The sequence below is a fragment of the Macaca nemestrina genome, chromosome X (assembly GCF_043159975.1).
Source record: "Macaca nemestrina isolate mMacNem1 chromosome X, mMacNem.hap1, whole genome shotgun sequence".
Lineage (NCBI taxonomy): Eukaryota > Metazoa > Chordata > Mammalia > Primates > Cercopithecidae > Macaca > Macaca nemestrina.
Genome location: NC_092145.1, coordinates 149,638,566 through 149,656,296, shown reverse-complemented (window position 1 = coordinate 149,656,296; position 17,731 = coordinate 149,638,566). Strand labels below are relative to the sequence as shown.

Below are 17,731 nucleotides of genomic sequence, written 5' to 3'. Positions count from 1 at the left end.
ACATCTAAAACTTTCACGAGGTTCTCAAGAGAGTCTACAGGCCCAACAAGATTGAAGACCACTATTTTAGAGGAACAGTGGACCCTTCTCCACTCCAAGGCCAACTCCTTCATTCTCTCATTTAGACCCTCACTCCTACATACTCAAACTTTGGTGTTTCCACTCAAGTCCTTCAGCCTACATCTACGCTCAAGTCTGAATCTTCATCTGTAAAATATCTTCCCTTTAGCTACCACCCTACCTTCCTTCTGTTCTTCCTGGCTCTACTTCTTCAAACTCTAAGTACTTTTCATCAAATTATTGTCTGTTTTTTGCTCCTTGCACTACAGCAAGTCCCTGATGATGTCTAATGCAGTGTACACATTCTAACTCTGATATAAACTCTGTGTGTGTGTGCAAGACTTGATATCATTTGGATAGCAATTTATGGCAGAAACATCCTCTGGTCTGACTCTGAGTCTTTTTACAATTGATAACTGAAACTATTACTTGAAGTTCTTCCTTCCTTTGGACTTGATGACATCATTCTTCACTTTTTCTTTTCCTGTCTCAGGGTCTTCTTTCTCAACCTGTTCTGTGGCTTCTTCTCTCCATGCAGCAATTCACATTATAAATAATATTGAAAGAATGAATGGATGGGGATCAGTTTTGATGAGACACTGCTCCAAGCTTGGCTCTGCCTCTGACTGGCTGCCTGACTTTGAGCGCCTTTCTGGGCCTGTCTGCATTCAGTCTCCTTGCAATATCATGGAGAGACTGAGATGATAACATATTAACTGTCCAGCACAGAATAGATGCTCAATAAATTAGTTGATCTTTCTCCCTGCAGGCAAATATTGTTTCTCTTAATGACACCCAGTGTTTTGATGACCATCGTGATGTTGCAAACTCTTAAACACATCTCTGTTTGAGGTCTCTTTACAACTGGAGACTTATTTTTCCCTTTGTTTACCAGGCATCTACATCTGAACCTCCCATGGGCACCTCAAAGGTCACAACTGTGGGTAGCCCTATACCTGCCCTCTGAGACTTCCTTTTACAGTCTCTCCAGCTACCCACTCTTCCGAACCAGCCACCTCGAAGTCATTCTGTAAACCTTCCATTTGGTGGCTAAACCCTTCTCACATGTAATTGGTAAAGAACTCCTTTTGATTTGACCTTCCTCTTTGCTCTGACATCTCCATCTCCATGGACACTGCTACAGTCCAGACCTCCACTGTTTCCATGTGAGAGTAAACACTGATCTATATGGTCTTCCAGCCTCTAGTCTCATCCTGTTTCATCTGATAGTCCCCATTGCTGCAGAAAGTAGCAGTTGCCAACATCATGGGGAGATTAGTATAACACATTGACTGTCCAGCACAAAGTAGATGCTAAAGAAGTTAGTTGATCTTTCTCCCTGCAGGCGAATATTGTTTCCCTTATTGACACCCAGCATTTTGATGACCATTGTGATGTAGCAAACCTCCTAGAAAGTGTTGCATCACTTTCCTAGAAACTACCTCTTTACTTCTCTCCCATATGTAAAATCTTTCAGTTACTCTCCATTATCTAGAGCAAAGTTTTTCACTCTAGCACTGTCAACATTTGGGGCAGAGTCTTTGCCATCGGGACTGTCCTATACAGTGTAGGATGCTTAGTGGATCCCTGGTCTCCATCCACCAGATGCCAGTAGCCTTCCCCCCTCCCCAGTTGTAACAGAAAAATATAGACCTTGCCAAGTATCCCAGGGAGGGAGCACAAAGTTGCCCCCGATTGAGAACCACTGACCTGCAAAAATAAAACCTATATTCTCTCTTGGCTTATAATATACCTCAAGATATTGTACCCAAATATCTTCGACTTTATCTCCTGAAACTATAACTCACACAGACCCTGAAATCTCTTATAGTTCTACAAAAAGTTTATTCTTTCCAAGTATACCCCACCTTTTATGACTCCCAGACTAAAATGCCCCATTTTTCTATTTTTTTGTCCCAATTTTCTACTGGAGTACCTTTTTGTTCTTATCCTTCCAAACTAATCTCAGATAACTTCTCCTGTTGTAAAGTCTTCCCTATCTATACTATAAATAATTTGTCCTTCTTCCTTATGGATCCTCCATCACTTGCCATCTATTATAGGACTTGTCACTATAATTTCTTCCTTTCACAAGTGTATTTTACCCTGACCACTACTACCACCTATGTACAACTTTTTGAGTTTAGAAAAGAGATTCTATATACTTAGCATGTAGTACAATGCCCAACACATACTAGGAGTCTTGACAGCTATTAGATAGATGAATAAGGGAATGACTGAATGAGTGAATGAATGACGTCACATCCTTCTCTCCCTGGCATGGAAATATGTTGCATGTTCTGCAGGCAGAGTGAGTTGCTGGCCTCATGTCAAGGGGGAATCCCCCTTTAAGAATCGGATCTGAGCTGCTGTTCTCCATGTTACCTGAAATCCCACCTGTTCCTGAAACTTGCTCTATTGAGACTTGAGTTTCAACTTGATGCTAGAGAAAGTTGTTTAAATTTATTTTAATTTTTATTCATTAATGATTGTATCTGTAATGTCCCAGTCATAAAAATAATCTTATATTCAGTAAATCCCACTCAGAAATATTCTGCATGGGGCTCTGCTGAGCATATTGATGTGGAATTTATACCCAAGTCTATTTTGGAAAACATCAAATTAAACTTGTAACTATAAAGGAAATAAGAGTGTCCTTGACCTCCCAAGACTTAGATGATCAGCAGTTTTTAAATTACATTCCTTAAAAGCAAACTTTGATTTTTAAAGCACTAGGCATGAAGCTGTAATCAAAGGCACTGATGATATTTAGATGATTTAGAAGAGCAAAAGCTGATCTGCCAACATTCAGCTTGCAGGATACATTTATCTTCCATAAGTAGTATGAAACACCTTTGTTTTTATATAGATTATATTACTTTAGAAAATTATAGATTTTGCCTTGTTATATTACTTACAGTCAAAATAAATGATTATGGATATTTATAATTACAAGAAGCAGCTCATTAAAAGGGGCTGGTTTTATTGAGGCTTTGCTTTATTTCTATTGGAATAATTTTATGCACACAGCAGCATTACAAATAGAATGTACCAGAGGATGATTTTAGGAACCTAGTTCAAAAGCCCTTTCAGGATTTTGCATACATTTTAAATAATATTCAGCTAAACACGTAATCACATGTTGTTCATATATTTCCAAAAATCCCATATGGTTAGAAATGCCTGCCAGATTTCTCTGTTTTGATAAACAGAATGACATTTAATTAAACAGTCCTGAAAAATACCTTCTTTCTTGACTTTATACTCAGGCGAGTTAATAAAGTTCCCATTTCAGATGATGAAATGACACATTTCCTGCCCCTATTCTGGTTTTCTGCCTCAAACGTCTTCCCGGAGAGACTCCATGTATGTCAGCCTTCTCAAGGATTTAAGAGTATTAAACCAAGGGTAGATGGTAGCTAGTGTTCTTTGATCTTACTGCACTCGTTGTTATTCATTTTATTCTTCTTTTCTTTCTTTCTTTTTTCTTTTTTTTTTTTTTTTAGATATGGGGGTCTCACGATGTTAGCCAGGTTGGTCTTGAACTCCTGGCCTCAAGTAATCCTCCCACCTCAGCCTCCAAAGTGTTAGGATTAGAGGTGTGAGTCACCACACCTGGCCTGGTTGTTGTTGATTTTTAAAAAGTGATTTCTTACTTGTTGTCCATGAAACTTGGTGTGCTCTAAATAGGTTGTTTGTTTCACTATATGACATTCCGTATATTTACCATTAATTCCAATTAATAGGAATTCCAATAGAATGGCTGAAACAAATTGAGTAGAAAAATTACTAACCCCTTTAGACATTATTATGTTAGGTTGAAATATTTTCTACACTGGCTCTATCTATGGGTCATTGCATCTGGCTATTTAGATCACAAGGAAATGTAATTGTACTAAAAATCCTAGTCACTGAGAAACGGGCTGTTTTTGTTTTGCTTGGCTTTTTACCTCTTGGCTGGTTCCTCATCTTTGAGGTTTGCTCTGACAGCTCTGAAGCTTGGGCAATATACAACAATATAGGCAAAGTAAGGAAACAATTAGGTTGTATGATATTAATACATTCCCATCCTGAAAACCACAGTTTTAAAATATTCCTATTGTTTCCCCTGTCCTCTGCTCATTTGACAGTTACCACGAGCTTTGGGCAGAGGGGGAGAGAAGTGCATATGTTGTCACCTGCCGCTCTGCTGCTTCCATAGCCCATGTTAGGAATGAGCATGGTGTAGATTAAGTACAACTACACAATAGTCATCAATTGCCAATGTTATCAATACATTAGAAAAGGGCTTTGATTTCCAATTAAGTACTGAATAATTGAAAGAAAAATGTGTTGTTGCAGGTTGTTGAGAAACACCTCTACCTCCATTTACTCTTTCATTAAGAAACAGGGATAAAAAATATTGCAATATCAGGATATCTAGAATTTGGGAGATGTGGAATAATTCGTTGAGTCCAAGGGCAATCCAGAAAATAAGCTGTGATTCAGACTCTGATGTGCTCCGTGGATGCCATGGGTCATCCAGGAGTCTTGTTACCTAGATGGGGAGGAGGAACCACCTGGGAGGAATTTATTCTAAGGAAAAAAGTCATCCTGGCATAGTGACTTTGACCCAGATCAAAAGCCTGGGTTGTTGAAGAGGAGCCGAATTCTAGGAGTGGTGTGTTTACAATGAGTGCTGTGTTTCCCAGATTTTCCCATCCATCCATAAGGATCTCCACATTTTAGGAAGAGAGAGAGAGAGAATTCAGAAAAAGAACTGAATGAGAGTGCAGTAGTAGGTTAGCTCAGCAGATCTGTGTTGTCCAAACCCTGTACTTTCCAAAGAAATGTCCGCTCTTTGACAACCTTCCAGGAGATAACCTCTAAGCCCTTGGAATATCCCGCCTGATAATAATGTATTTGTTTACCTGAAGCTTTGAGTTATGCTAGATAGTTAATGCTAACAATGTGACGTATAGTAGGAGCTTTGGGCCACCTGTATCAGTCTTGACCTCTGGAGGGGCTGGCAACTAAGTTCAGTCATGCAGACAGTCTGCCATGTCTACATGCCCCAAAACTACACTGGATGCCAGGGTTGGGGGAGCTCCCTGGGCAGCAATGCTCTGTGCATGCTTCCTCACCTCACTGCTGGGAGAATTAAATATCATTTGGTTCAATTTCCCAGCTCCTGAAAAACTAATTCTGTTGGGGAGAAATTAATAATGTAACTTAAAAGGAAGAATGTTGATTGTGTAGATTTCGTAGAATGTTTTTTTTTAAATGTTAAGGGAAGAAGGGAAGACCAACTATGTAGAAAAGGGAGCCTTTATTATGAACACACAACTCTTTAAAAGAAGTAATACCCATGTAGAATAAAAGTAAAGAAAAAAGAAATAACTCAGATAATCACATAAGATTATGTTTAATCTTACATGTTATACTTACATATTTTATTTGAGACAGAGTCTCACTCTGTTGACCAGGCTGAAGTGCAGTGGCATGATCTTGGCTCACTGCAACCTCTGCCTCCTGGGTTCAAGTGATTCTTGTGCCTCAGCCACCCGAGTAGCTGGGATCACAGGTGTGTGCCACCATTCCTGGCTAATTTTTTCTGCGTTTTTGGGAGAGATGGGGTTTCGCCATGTTGGCCAGGCTGGTTTCAAACTCCTGGCCTCAAATGATCTGCCTGTCTCAGCCTCTCAAAGGGCTGGGATTACAGGTGTGAGCCACTGTGCCCGGCCACTTACATGAAACATCTGATCACATTTCTGAATTCAAAATATATGAATATGTTATGCGGAAAAATGTTTTGAAAGTCCAATGAAAATTAATAACCAAATAGAATGTTTTACTTAGTCATTTTTGACTTATCTTTATAATAATTTTGTTTTATAATGTGAAAAATAGATCTATTGCTCATCTTGTCAAAAATATTTATGTACAGAACTGTATTTTAAAACAAGCAAGTACAAAAGAAAAATACAGTGTATGAATATTTTATTACCTCTCAAAATAGCCTTACTTGAAAAGACCATCACTCCATGGCCAATGGATCTACTTGATCCTGAAATAACTGTGGGTGGGGTATCTGTTACTATCAGCAGGCCAACCTTACAGCAACAAGAAGAAAGGCCTTTGACAACCTGAGGGTCACCACTGGGATTTCTATGGCCAACTTAAGTGGAAAGAATGAGCAGGAAACCAGTTGACTTTTTTTGAAGAAAAAACGACAAGAATCTCTCACTTAGTACCTTTTAGTCATCATTTCTTGGAAACAACTATACATCATACAGTTGCATGCAGGGAAATAAATTGAATATGTACTTTGTAAGAGAGCTTGGCAATAAGTAAGTGGCAATGACCATCCCTCAAAGTTATAAAGGAAGGGCAGTCCAATAGTATAGCTTTGTATTTGGGGCAGTATTTTGATAGAGGCATTTGAGCAACATACATTAAGCAGAGGCAGGCAGATGAATGGGTGGCTCTATTCTCTGCAAATCCATCACCACTTTCGTGATACTCCTAACACTCTTCACTGCCTGCCAGTTTACTGGAGTCCTTGCATCACTGTAGTACATCCATCAGTACAGACTGTTATTCCTGCTGAGTAAAGGTAGTACAGAACAACAGTACAGCCTTTTATTACTGATGAAAGTTGTCAGTATTGAGGTCCAAAGAGGAGTCTGACATTTTTTCTAAGTTAAAAATAGTGAGCATGGTACATAAATTAATGCAATTGTTTTGCATGTGAACTTCTGCTATAATAGTCCCTCAAAAAGCAAGAACATGAAAAGAATGATAATTCAGCCTTGTTGTAGCTGAAAGGATTTGAATGGTATTTCTTGACATTTTGTTGGCTTATAAGTGAACCATGCCACAGAATGCAATGGACACAGGGACATTTCTTTTGTCATAGCATCTTTCACAAGTGAAATTCCCTAGTTAGACTATAAATAAAAACAGCTGTGCAATTTTAGACAAGTTCCACAAACCGAAGATGGGTCAAATTTAAAAATGAAACAGTTATTGTGGAGTTTATGTTCCTCCAGCTTTTAAATATCATTACAAACAATGTAATAATGCATTTTAGACTAGTAGTGGTTTTTCAAAAGTGAAACCAGGAGATTCCAACATTAATCTAGAAAATTGATTTTGGTGTGTATCTTTTGCTACTATTTTTATGAAAAACAAAACATATATAAAGAAAAAGTATATTTCCATCAATAGAACTATTAAGTTACACATTTGATTAAACGTATTTTGAAGACTCACAAATGGAATGAGATTGAGAGCCTCGATATCTACTGAAAAGCCAAGTTTGAAAATGTTAAAAGTCTATTATTTGAATAGATGTCATTTATTATTCAGAGCTCTATCATTTATAAATGATACAACCAGCCTCATCTTATGAGAGTTCAGCAATGCTCTTTAAAAAATCTGGATGAATTAAGTGTCATTCACTCAAATACAAAACAGAAATAGAGAGAAATTATGAGAACAGATTTTTTTTTTTTTTTTTTTTTTTTTTTTTTGAGATGGAGTTTCCTCTGTCACCCAGGCTGGAGTGCAGTGGTACGATCTCGGCTCACTGCAAGCTCTGCCTCCCGAGTTCATGCCATTCTCCTACCCCAGCCTCCCGAGTAGCTGGGACTACAGGTGCCTGCCACCACACCTGGCTAACTTTTTGTATTTTTAGTAGAGACAGGGTTTCACCGTGTTAGCCAGGATGGTCTCAATCTCCTGACCTTGTGATCCACCCTCCCCGGCCTCCCAAAGTGCTGGGATTACAGGCATGAGCCACTGCGCCTGGCCTATGAGAACAGTTTTGTTGTTGCTGTTGTTTTGAGACAGAGTCTCACTCTGTTGCCCAGGCTGGAGTGCAGTGGTGCAATCTTGGCTCACTGCAACCTCTGCCTCCTGGGTTCAAGCTATTCTTCTGCTCCAGCCTCATGAGTAGCTGGGACTACACGCGCCCACCACCACATCCGGCTAATTTTTGTATTTTTATTGGAGATCAGGTTTCACCATATTGGCCAGGCTGATCTCGAACTCCTGGACCCATGCACCCACCTTGGCCTCCCAAAGTGCTGGGATTATAGGTGTGAGTCACCTCGCCCGGCTGAGAACAGTTTTTAAAAATTGTGTATGGTAGAGGAAGGAAAACACCTTTAACTTAGTAAAGGAGTCTTATAAATATAAGAAACAGCTCCCTAATAAAGATAAGAAGATAGTCCATGACCTCATGGCGCTTTCAAGATCAAATTAATCAACTCAGTGCCCCTGCCAACCTCAATTTAGCAGAAATTCCAGGTAGTTAATTACCTTGCCCAAACTTGCAGAGGCAGTTGGCATCTGACCCAGAATGTGTCTCCTAATTTGTTCTAAACCTCATCAGTTTTACTATATTATTAGAATCCATAATATATATGTATTATATATTAATCTACCCAAAAATGTTATAGTTGGATTCCTGAAGTTGCCTTTTGAGGGTAACGTTCTTTGGTTTCTTTCTAGACATGTTTTCTTTAATTAGCCCTTTACTCTGAGTAGTCCCAGGTCATATGGCACTGGTAAGTAGGGGTAATAATTTTGTATGTTTCTAATTGGGGAGAAGTTTCAGGAACTCTGGAGCCTATACAGAGAAAGGAGTTCCTTCTCAATTGCCCCCAAAACTGCAGCTCCTGATGCCATCACTGTAACTCCTAGAGCACTGCTTTCAGAGATTTTGTGAGGCAATGGATAGCTATGTTATTCAGAAGTCCTTTTCTTCTCTCCTATTGACACTGAAGATCATAAACTCAGATCTCAGTCTCCCCGTGTGTCTCACACATCACTAGAGACCCTGGAAATATCACACTGACCCAGTCTAATTGAGTCCCATGTGTGTCTGCATCGTTTCCCAACTAGGAGAGAACTGACTGATAATGAACTAAATTCATGACTCACCTAGACAAGATTTCAAAGGTTAGGTCATGCTAATAAAGTGTCCCTGCATTACAATTGTCTATAGATTTCTATGCACAAAGGTAAAATTAAATTCAGCCACAAAATTACATACTTTGAGAAAAAAAACCTATATAATAAAAATTTAAAAATATATATAGGACCTGTAGATGCCAACACCACGAGGCTCCTCTGAGGGCCTGAGTCCTGGGTTCTTGCAAGATCAGCCAGCCCGCCTGCCCGTGCTCCTCGCTGATTGGTCAGCTCAGTGCACATGCAGGTGGCGGGGCTGTGTGGGGTCACGCCCCCTGCAGGTATGCCCTACCTCTAAGGGACCACTCAAGGAATCTGTGGACCCAGGGAGCGAGGGTGGCTCTTTGAGGCCTCTGTCCCCACGATACTCCAGCTCCTCATCCTGGCAAAGGAAGCAAGGAACTGGGAATGGGGAATGCTGGGAATCCTGTCCTGAGGAATGAGGCCAAGTGGATGGGGCTTAGGACCTCAACCCTGGGCTCATTCCAGCCACCCCTGCCCCTTTGGGTGCAATGGCCATCACCCTGTGGGTGGGGCCCAGGCTCCCTCCCATTCCCTCTGTGCTCCCAACACACCCAGCTGCATCCTTTTTATCAATGGATTGTGCTTTTATGTTTTATCTAAGAAAATTGTTGACTCTCTGCTATAGACTAAATGTTTTTCCCCAGCATATGTCACTCTGTTCAACCCACCAATCCCACCACTGGGTATCTACCCAAAGGAAAAGACATCATTACATCAAAAAGACACCAGAACTCATATGTTTATCACAGCAATAGCAAAGATATGGAATCAACACTCAGGTGCCCAACAATGGATAATTGGATAAAGAAAATGTGGTTTATATGTGAAATGGAATAGTATTCAGCTATGAAAAAGAATGAAATCGTGTCTTTTGCAGCACCACGAATGGAACTATAGACCATTATTTTAAGTGAAACAAGTAAAACACAGACAAATATTGCATGTTCTCACTTATAAGAGAACGGAGCAATGTGTTATACAGGAACATAGAGAGTGGAAAGATAGACACTGGAAACTCAGAAGGGTGGGAGAGTGTTGAGAAATTACTTAAAGGATACAATGTACATTATTCAGGTGATGGGAACACTAAAAGCCCAGACTTCACCACTACACAATAGATCCATGTACCAAAATTGCCCTCGGCACCCTTAAACTTATATAAATAAATAAATGTTTGATTTTGCTGGGTCAAAATTAAAGGGTTTTTGAAAGCTTTTGGTTAAAATCATTCCTGGTGATAAAAATGAAACTGATAAACATTTCTATAATACTTGACAACAGAATTATAAAGAGAAATGATGCATGAATACATCTTAATTCTTGCCTTAGGAATATTCTCTAACTAAAGTACCCAAAGGCTTAAATATGCCCATTTTATGCCAGAGTAGAATTACCTCTGCAATTTAATCTATAAATATAAAAGGAAAACCTTTGCTTAAGTACACACACACACACACACGTGTGTGTGCATATACATATATATTTTTTTCCCCTCCAAAGGCAACTTCAATTTTCTTAGATAAAACATAAAAGCACAATTCAATGATAAAAAGGATGCAGCTGGGCATGTTGGAAGCACACAGGGCATGGGAGGGAGCCTGGGCCCCACCGGCAGGGTGATGGCCATTGCACCCAAAGGGGCAGGGGTGGCTGGAACGAGCCTGGGGGCAAGGTCCTAGGCCCCGTTCACTTGGCCTCCATTCCTTAGGGCAGGGTCCCCTGGCACTCCCCACTCCCGGGTCCTTGCTTCCTTTGCCAGGATGAGGAGCTGGAATATCATGGGGACAGGGTCCTCAGCGCCACCCTCTCCCTGAGTCCACAGCTACCATGGGCTGTCCCTTAGCGGGAGGGCATGCCTGCAGGGGGCGTGGCCCCAACGGCCCACCACCCACAAGTGCACTGAGTCGAACAATCAGCGAGGAGTGCGGGCAGGCAGGCTGGGTGCTCTCAAGAGAACCGAGGACCCAGGCCCTCAGAGGAGCCTTGTGGTGCCAGCGTCTGCAGGTCCTCTGAGCAAGCAACGTGGGGGGTCCCTCAGGTGTTGAGCCCACGGTGGGGAGGCGGAGAAGGCGGGCATGAGGCCCTTTAGGGATGAACGTGTGAAGCACGTGAGGAAATGGCCCTAGCGTCGTTGTCTGGGGCCTGAGTCAGGGCGAGGCCCTGAGGGCAGGCTGGGGTGGGCCAGGGCCGACAGCTGGAGTTGCCCAGGTGGTTCCCAGGGCCAGGGAGCAGCCCTGGGGCCTGTGCATATGTGCAGGGGTTGGGGAGTCGGTGTGGGTCCCTCCTGCCTGGCTGCCCAGCAGGACACTTGGGGGTCACCAGAGGTCCCTTGGGCGTCCAGGCAGACGGGTAGCAGTGCCCACCCTTGATTGTCCGAAACAGGTGCACAACCGGTTACTCCCATTGAGATGGCTTGGGAGTTCCTCTGTTACCCCACAGCCCTTCCAGCCACACGGGGTTGCTGGGGGACCCAGGGGCAGGGCTGAGCTCTGTCCCAATGGCTCCACGAGGATCCCCCAGAGGCCGTGGAGTTCAGGTGTGCGCTGTAGCTGCGAGCTCTGCAGCCAGCCCCAATGACGGGCTGTACGGGCCAGAACAGGAGAGGATGCTGGCATCTTCTCCGTGATCCCTTCTGCTCCCACAGGAGACTCGGGGCAGGCCAGCCCCACCCTTTTTTTGTTTTGTTTTGTTTTCTGTCGCCCAGGCTGGAGTGCAGAGGCCGGATTTCAGCTCACTGCAAGCTCCCCCTCCCAGGTTTACGCCATTCTCCTGCCTCAGCCTCCCGTGTAGCTGGGACTACAGGCGCTCACCACCTCGCCTGGCTAGTTTTTTTTGTATTTTTTAGTAGAGACGGGGTTTCACCGTGTTAGCCAGGATGGTCTCAATATCCTGACCTCGTGATCCGCCCGTCTAGGCCTCCCAAAGTGCTGGGATTACAGGCTTGAGCCACCGCGCCCGGCCCCCCACCCTTCTTGAACCCGCGATCCCGATGGCTCTCCTTTTACACACCCCGTTTCCTTACGTATCTTTGCACTCACAAGATTCAGGAGTCACCTCTAACATCTGAGGACAGCCAGCCACGGAGCCCGTGGGCAGGAAGCTCATCAAGAGGCCTGCGAAGGCCTCACCCAGTGGAGGCTCAGGTTACGGCCACCCAGGAAATGGAGCATGGAGGTAAAAACAGTCCAGGGGACCAGGAAGAAGGTGCACGCTCAACGGGACGGTCTATCTGCTCTCTGCATGGGGGGCACACAGGCAGCTCGAGACCCCCGGCCCCTTTGTTGCTTTGGGGTTCACCTTGCACGCGCTAAGATGCCCAAGCTTTTCAAAGCAGGCTCAAACCTTAGGTTTCCCATGGGAGGTTCTTCCTTATACCAGGGTTTACAGATACTCTTAGAGCAGCTCTTCTTCATGGGTGCGGTCCTGACGTCCAAGGGATCTGACATATAGTGCCTTGTTTACCGGGACTTGAACCCCAAAGGCCTTGCAAAAATGCCTCTGTAAAATGGTCAGGGTCCCAATGATCCCATGAATAGCGCCGCTTTAAAGCTTTAATGGGCAGAGAGCCAAAAGAGTCCCCAAATAGTACATTTCTCCACAAAAAAAAATCCACAACCGCGTCTTCCTCAAAAAAAAAAAAAAAAAAAAAAAAAAAAAAAAAAAAAAAAGTGTGTCTTTTTTGTTTTAATGCAGGAAAGACTTCAGCAATTGATGAGCAGCAGGAAAGAGACCATTTTGCTGAAATTGATGCGGAAGAGAAGGCGTAAAGTCAGTTTTGCCTGTCAGATAATGTCTTCTAAGAAAAATCAGCTTTGGAGCCAAGCATGGTGGCTCACGCCTGTAATCCTAGCACTTTGGGAGGCCGAGGTGGGTGAATCACTTGAGGTCAGGAGTTCGAGACCAGCCTGGAGAATATGGTGAAACCCCGTCTCACCAAAAATACAAATGTTAGCCAGGCGTGGCGGCATTTGCCTGCAATCCCAACTATTCAGGAGGCTGAGGCATGAGAATTGCTTGAATCTGGGAGACAGAGAAGTCAGCTTTGGATCATATAATCACTGTTCTATGCAGAACATTTAACATAAGACATTTCTTCTTAAACATGGCATTTTGTGTAGCATTATGTTAAAATTCTGATGTAACATTTTTCTTCTTTTTTATTATAGGGATACATGTGCAGAACGTGCAGGTTTGTTACATAGGTATACACGTGTCATGGTGGTTTCCTGCACCCATCAACCCATCATCTACATTAGGTATTTCTCCTAATGCTATCCCTCTTCTAGCTCTCCACCCCCGACAGACTCCAGTGTGTGACGTTCCCCCTCCCTGTGTCCATGTGTTCTCGTTGTTCAACTCCTACTTATGAGTGAGAACATGCAGTGTTTGTGTTTTCTGTTCCTGTATGAGTTTGCTGAGAATGATGGTTTCCAGCTGCATCCATGTCACTGCAAAGGACATGAACTCATCCTTTTTTATGGCTGCAACAGTATTCCATGATGTATATGTGCCACATTTTCTTTATCCAGTCTATCATTGATGAGCATTTGGGTTGGTTCCAAGTCTTTGCTATTGTGAATAGTGCTGCAATAAACATATGTATGCATGTGTTTTTATAGTAGAATGATTTACAATCCTCTGGGTATATATCCAGTAATGAGACTGCTGGGTCAAATGGTATTTCTGATTCTAGATCCTTGCAGAATCACCACACTGTCTTCCACATTGGTTGAACTAATTTACACTTCCACCAACAGTGTAAAAGCATTCCTATTTCTCAACATCCTCCCCAGCATCTGTTGTTTCCTGACTTTTTAATGATCAGTGTTCTAACTGGCATGAAGTGGTATCTCATTGTGGTTTTGATTTGCATTTCTCTAATGACCAGTGATGACAAGCTTTTTTTCATATGTTCGCTGGCTGCATAAATTTCTTCTTTTGAGAAGTGTCTGTTCATATCCTTCACCCACTTTTTGATGGGGTTGTTATTTTTCATGTAAATTTGTTTAAGTTCCTTGTAGATTCTAGATATTAGCCCTTTGTCAGATGGATAGATTGCAAAAATTTTCTCCCATTCTGTGGGTTGCCTGTTCACTCTGATGATAGTTTCTTTTGCTGTGCAGAAGCTCTTTAGTTTAATTAGATCCCATTTGTCTATTTTGGCTTTTGTTGCCATTGCTTTCAGTGTTTTAGTCATGAAGTCTTTGCCCATTCCAATGTCCTGAATGGTATTGTCTAGGTTTTCTTCTAGGGTTTTTATGGTTTTAGGCCTTACATTTAAGTGTTTCATTAATCTTGAGTTAATTTTTGTGTAAGGTGTAAGGAAGGGATCCAGTTTCAGTTTTTGGCATATGGCTAGCCAGTTTTCCCAATACCATTTATTAAATAGGGAATCCTTTCCCCATTGCTTGTTTTTATCAGGTTTGTCAAAGATCAGATGGTTGTACATGTGTGGCAGTATTTCTGAGGCCTCTGTTCTGTTCTATTGGTCTATATATGTATTTTGGTACTAGTACCATGCTGTTTTGGTTACTGTAGCCTTGTAATATAGTTTGAAGTCACGTAGCGTGATGCCTCCAGCTTTTTTCTTTTTGCTTAGGATTGTCTTGGCTATACAGGCTCTTTTTTTGTTCCATATGAAATTCAAAGTAGTTTTTTCTAATTCTGTGAAGAAAGTTAATGGTAGCTTGATGGGGATAGCATTGAATCTATAAATTACTTTGGGCAGTATGGCCATTTTCACGATATTGATTCTTCCTAACCATGAGCATGGAATGTTTTTCCATTTGTTTGTGTCCTCTCTTCCTTCTTTGACCAGTGGTTTGTAGTTCTCCTTGAAGAGGTCCTTTGCACCCCTTGTAAGTTGTATTCCTTGGTATTTTATTCCCTTTGTAGCAATTGTGAATGGGAGTTCACTCATGATTTGGCTGTCTATTACTGGTGTATAAGAATGCTTGCAATTTCTGCACATTTATTTTGTATCCTGAGACTTTGCTGAAGTTGCTTATCAGCTTAAGGATATTTTGGGCTGAGATGATGGGGTTTTCTAAATATTCAATCATGTCATCTGCAAACAGAGACAATTTGACTTCCTCTCTTCCTATTTGAATACTCTTTATTTCTTTCTCTTGCCTGATTGCCCTGGCCAGAACTTCCAATACTATGTTGAATAGGAGTAGTAAGAGAGGGCATCCTTGTCTTGTGCTGGTTTTCAAAGGGAATGCTTCCAGCTTTTGCCCATTCAGGATGATATTAGCTGTGGGTTTCTCATAAATAGCTCTTATTATTTTGAGATATGTTCCATCAATATCTAGTTTATTTAGAGTTTTTAGCATGAAGGGATGTTGAATTTTATCAAAGGCCTTTTTCTGCATCTATTGAGATAATCATGTGGTTTTTGTCATTGGTTCTGTTTATGTGATGGATTACATTTATTGATTTGTATATGTTGAACCAGCCTTGCATCCCAGGGATGAAGCCGACTTGATAGTGGTGGATAAGCTTTTTGATATGCTACTGGATTAGGTTTGCCAGTATTTTACTGATGATTTTCACATTAATGTTCATCAGGGATATTTGCCTGAAATTTTCTTTTTTTCTTGTGTCTCTGCCAGGTTTTGGTATCAGGATCATGCTGGATTCATAAAATGAGTTAGGGAGGAGTCCCTCTTTTTCTGTTTGGAATAGTTTCAGAAGGAATGGTACCAGCTCCTCTTTGTACCTCTGGTAGAATTCAGCTGTGAATCCGTCTGATCCTGGGATTTTTTTGGTTGGTAGGCTATTACTGCCTCAATTTCAGAACTTATTATTTGTCGTCTATTCAGGAATTCAACTTCTTCCTAGTTTAGTCTTGGGAGGGTGTATGTGTCCAGGAATTTATCAATTTCTTCCAGATTTTCTAGTTTATTTGCATGGAGGTGTTTATAGTATTCTGATAGTAGTTTGTATTTCTGTGAGATCAGTGGTGATATCCCCTTTATCATTTTTTATTGTGTCTATTTGATTCTTGTCTCTTTTCTTCTTTAATAGTCTGGCTAGCAGTCTATCTATTTTGTTAATCTTTTCAAAAAAACAACTCCTGGATTCATTGATTTTTTGAAGAGTTTTTCATGTCTCTATCAACTTCAGTTCTGCTCTGATCTTAGTTATTTCTTGTTTTCTGCTAGCTTTTGAATTTGTTTGCTCTTGCTTCTCTAGTTCTTTTCATTGTGATGTTAGAGTATTGATTTTAGATCTTTCCCGCTTTCTCCTGTGTGCATTTAGTGCTATAAATTTCCCTGATGTAACTTTTTTTTTTTTTTTTTTTTACAGGGTTGAAATCCAGAAGCTAGAAGATATTGCAGGTATGTTTTAGGAGCTATTTGTAGTTTATGAAAATTGTTTTCAATCATACAACTGTTACAGTAGGCTGTACGAAGTAGTGGACAAGACTGTCTTAAATGCCTTCTTCTCATATATAGCATTTAACATAATCTGTTTGATAAATTTTTCTTACTTACCTTTTCGATGTTGATGTGGAATGTGAGAATTCTTCTAATGGGAAGCGAGAGGGATGGCTTTTCTTTCATACACGTGGAAATTTAATTGTTTGGGGGGATATTAGAGGACACTGGAGGAGAAACAGCTCTATTCGTTCCTTTTAGTGTACACACATTAAGTCATATATCAGTTTTTTTAGCTTTTATTTTAGGTTTGGGGGTACATGTGCAGGTTTATTATAAAGATAAATTGCATGTCACGGGGGTTTGGTATACAGATTATTTTGTTACTTAGGTTATAGCATAATACCAGATGAGTGGTTTTCGATCCTTACCCTCCTCCTACCCTCCACCCTGAAGTAGGCCCAGTTGTCTGTTGTTCCCTTCTTCCTGTCCGTATGTACTCAGAGTTTTTAATGTGAGTTTTTCATGTTTCTAATTTAGCTATTCTATTGTCACCGCTTTCTGATTTTGTTTTCTTTAAAGTACCAGAAAAAAAATTGAATTCTCTAAAATGATTATTTTCTATTATTATTCCAGTAATAAACTGTGTAGTAGAAAAGAAAAGACAACTTTCCTACCCAGTGAGAAACATCTAATTAATTGGATCCAAAACCCCATAAATTTTATACTGCCATGTGAAATATTAGTTGTACTGTTATAGGACCATTTTTTCAAAAAAGTTTGAGAAAATTTCTGTAGAGACCATGAAGACAATACTCATTTTTAAAAAGCTCAATTCAGTTTTCAGCTCTTCTATAGCGATGATTCATACAAGCAGTATATTTGGAAAGCTTTGCTCTGCTTGGTGGTGACAAAGTGCTTGTTTTGTGAGCTGCCTGATACATCGACCACTATAGATGGATACTGTGTGTAAGAAATATTTGAATTATGGTGCAGATCTTTTATGACTGCTGAAAACTATTCTTAGCAATTGATGGTAGATCTCTGATGTGAAACTATGTTTAGGAAAGCATTCCTTGCAGTATGACAGTCTTCTGAAACACAGCACTATGGATAAAAATGTCATATAAAAAGCTCCCAGAAAATACTTCAAACGTGTTTTTAAATGTATTTCTTTATCTACTTAAACCTAAATTTTTATACCCATGGACGTTGCTTCTTTTATTAAAATACAGTTAATAGCGTCAATCACTAGATTGCTTAAAAATACTTTCCTTATTGTGTATTAAGCTATGTCTACCCTTTTG

General features: G+C 41.0%; 1 protein-coding gene across 7 annotated transcripts in view; it reads right to left on the bottom strand.

The window, feature by feature from the left end:
• LOC105478119 (Rho GTPase activating protein 6) overlaps positions 1–17,731 on the bottom strand; it is a 542,515-nt gene that overhangs the window by 70,108 nt on the left and 454,676 nt on the right. The window lies entirely within an intron of this gene.